The sequence below is a fragment of the Cynoglossus semilaevis genome, chromosome 7, assembly GCF_000523025.1.
Source record: "Cynoglossus semilaevis isolate Cse_v1.0 chromosome 7, Cse_v1.0, whole genome shotgun sequence".
Lineage (NCBI taxonomy): Eukaryota > Metazoa > Chordata > Actinopteri > Pleuronectiformes > Cynoglossidae > Cynoglossus > Cynoglossus semilaevis.
Window position 1 is genome coordinate 3306131 of NC_024313.1, and position 3769 is coordinate 3309899.

Consider the following 3769-nt stretch of genomic DNA (forward strand, 5'->3'; position numbering starts at 1 on the left):
AAATAAAAACACAAAGTTAGTTAGTTCTTGTGGGATTAGATAAAAACACAAATATATAAAAGTTAGTTAGTTCTTGTGGGATTAGATTTTTTCTGGATTTTTCTATAATCCCAAAACGTGCAGATTGGAGATTAGGTTATTTGGACTCTTTTGTCTCAAAAATTGCCCTGGATGGACCTGGGAAACTGTTTTGGCCGTGATCATCAACTGGTGGCCCGCAGGCCAAATTTGGCCCACTACTGGATTGTAGAGAAAATATCCTGTGGTCCTCACTATTAAAGCAACTGAAAAAAAAAAAAACAACAACTGAGACTTCAGGAGGTTGGATGCAGACGGCTGTTGCAATGACCTGGTAAAAATGTGAAATTTTTTAAGTATAGTATATGGAATGAATGAGAATTCTATCTCTTAATGATCTATGTTCTTTCCTTATGTTGTCCCCAGGTAAAGAAACAAAGGATCAAAGGAATAACAGGGACCAAATGATCAAAGGATCAAAGGAGCTAAAGCCAAAACAGGCCCAAAGGATATATGTAGGCATCGGATCACCACACGAGAAGTCAGAATTCCCGGAGCGACGCTGCAACTGCTGGTGGATTGTGGACATCTCTCCTCGCCGACGTGAACGTGGCACATCCATCACACAGGTAGGATCTGCATACTTACTTTACGTGCTGCACATCAATGCCACAGGTACATACGATATCACGGCGTGCGGCCTCGACCCTCACAGTCGGCCAACTTGCCTCGCTGTCGAGCCAGAACAGACAGATCAAACATGCGGGGAGAAAACATCAGATCAGGAGGAAACGGGACACGGTCGGAACCATTTATCTCTGCTTCTCTTCCCACTTCATTAGGTTTTCCTGGTAACTGAATCTCGTTTGTCAATGTAACGTTAAGAATAGTCACAATGTGACCGGAGCGTGACTGGAATCTGACCGTAACGCACACTACGTATAAGTATGTCCTGCACCAGGGTAGGAAAATATGAGCGGTCTGTACGATAGCTTAACATGTTAACAACTTGTTAGCAACAGTCAAACGATCACGTCATTTGTTTAAAACCGGACAAAATAGATTATACACTAAACGTCCCGCTGTGGACGTTAAAGATAAGAGTACCATATGTGGCTAAACAATAGCCCAAAAAAAAAAATCACTTAAACTCCTAGCATGATAAGCTAAGGTCACTCTCACAGTAATGTATATACAGTGGGGGTTTTTGTCATGGCTCCTTTTACTCTCAGCTTACATGAAGGGAGAGAACATATCCTGGAGATAAGGGAAAAATAATGACTTCTGGAGAAGCTTCCTGGAGCCCAGGTCTGCCTCCCCCGTCCTCTAATCAGTGACTCATGCTAAACATTGGGAGTTAGCCTCATACCAACCGACAGCGCCACGCTATCTCTGCATGCTTCATACCCTGACACCCAATTACGTATGAAATACGTTGCATTTTGAAGGGCCCTGCTGATTTATGTTGTTTTTTTTGTTTTTTTTTTTCCTTCTATGCTCTGGTTCAACGTCTGCTAGCCTCAAGCTGCACTTTAAGAGTGAGGGTAAAGGTTGAAGATTTTCAGAATAATCTAGAACGTGTGTCAAACTCAAGGCCCGGGGGCCAAATGCGGCCCGCCAAGCCGTTTTGTGTGGCCCGTGGGATAAGTCCATGCAGCAGAGTTTCTTGCGGCCCAGTATCAAATGACCTGTGGACCGGTACTGGTCCTCGGACCAGGGGTTGGGGGACCCCTGATTTAGTTTGACATCCCTGATCTGGAATAATCTTGAACAATTATGAGATTAGACTCATAGTTTTCAAAAGTTCAGGTGAGGTTAAGGGATCGGAGAATGCCTTTTGTTTGTGAGTGAAGCGTGATCGTGCAACAGCTGACCGTGATTAACCTGCATTTCTGTGGAGGTGAAATGAGCACAGATTTTTTATTTTTTTTTTTTTTTTCATCCTTGGTTGACACATTATACAGCTCCTCCGGTACGTCCAAGGTGTGTCAATGAATATTTCAGTCAGTCAAGGAGGACGTGCTGCGCGGGCAGCCTCGCCGCTACAGGTGCGGCATTATTTGGAGGAGCGTTCAGCTCTCCCGAGTCTTTTTCTTCAAACGACGGCAGATGAAGAACATTTCCGACACGTTCAGATCTTTGCATTTCCGGCTTACGAAGAGCCACAAACCCTAGATTGCTTGATCTAAATATAGATGTTCTCTCCCTTTTCGATTAAGCGCTCTAAATCACACCCCCATCCAACCACCTGCCTTGATGTGATTTACATAATGTACAGCAGAGTAAGCAGGATAGCCGTGACTTACATTTCAGGTTTCTCAGATTGGGCCTGAGCATCTTATGTGTCACCTAGAAGGTTTTTTTTTTTTTCTTCAGCAGCACCGTCCTCACATGTCTCATCCTCGATATAAGCTCCTCTTACAACGCTTATATTTCAGCGAGAGCTCTCTTCCCACAATTATAAAGCTGAGCACAGGAATCGCCTTTAACCAGTCGCCACACAAATACTTTGACGTAAACCCACACATGAAAGAGCTTAGTTCTTCCCCCGGTGCTGTTTAATGAAAGAGAATGGACAATAAGGAAACGTGACACTGAGCTTTTATATAAACGCCTGGAATCTATGCAGGCTTCACGTTGGGTTGTGAAGCGTTTACATTTCTTAAAAAATGAAAAAAAAAAAAAAATTTAATTTTGTTCAAATTTGAATTTTTACATTTTTTAAAAATATTTTTTAAGATTTTTAAAAAAAAATGTAAAAATTTAAATTATTCAATTTTGTTAAAATTTGAAAAAAAATATATTTTTATTTTTTTTTACATTTTTTAAATATTTTTTAGATGTTTTAAATAATTTTAAAATTTAAATTATTATTTAATTTTGTTCAAATTAAAAATGTTATTTATTTATTTATTTTTTTAAGGATGTGCTGAGCATCTCTGCGATTATAATTTGGACACGAGAGGCACATTCTCCTTGGTCTCTGAATTTCCGAGTGGCACTTTCACTCCAGCTGAGGGACTTAATCAGTGTTTTGCTCCTCCCTCCCATTCCTATTCATAACAATATATCTTATCATTGAGTATCCCCTCCACTCTCCTCCCCCCTCCACTCTCCTCCCCCCTCTTCCCTGTCCTCGGGGACCACAGCAGCATCATAAGTGATATTCCATGCGTCAAGTATAGTTCTGCCAATTTATATATATATATATATTTTTTTTTTTCCCATAAGACGCTGTCAGTCAGACTCGAAAGTAATAAGCCAGCACCGCTGCTAAAGACATTTGCAAAGTAAATAACGCCTCATTCCTGACACCACAAACGTGCGCTTGTGACACGCGGTCGCCTTGGCACCACCTGTCAGCATCGCTGTCACCGGCGTTGTCATGGCAGTGTGGGCCTGATGTGAATATTTCCTGTGGGTGTCAGAAGAGTTTGCAGTCGGGCAGAGAGGGAGGTCCCGTGAGACTGTGAGTGGTCGGCTCCTGTAAGGGCAACGGGCCAGAAATGAAGTATATGACGAGAAAAAAAAAAAAAAAACATAATTATGTGAAATGTGTTTTTTATTTCATATTTTATTATCTGTTCCCAACCGGCATGATTTTTTTTCTTTCGGCAGCTTCTTTTAAGTCATCCATGATAGTGATGTGATGCACAGGGATGGAACACAGCTAGTATTTTATTTTATTTTATTTTATTTTATTTTATTTTATTTTATTTTATTTTATTTTATTTTATTTTATTTTATTTTA

The 3769-nt window shown here is 40.6% G+C and overlaps 1 protein-coding gene across 1 annotated transcript in view; it reads left to right on the plus strand.

The window, feature by feature from the left end:
* Nucleotides 1–575: 575 nt before the first annotated feature.
* The window catches only part of flrt2 (fibronectin leucine rich transmembrane protein 2), a 51508-nt gene continuing 48314 nt past the window's right edge, over nucleotides 576–3769 (plus strand). The window contains exon 1 of the mRNA XM_017033777.2: nucleotides 576–647. The gene's annotated coding sequence lies outside the window, so the exon portion shown is untranslated. The remainder of the gene's footprint in view (nucleotides 648–3769) is intronic.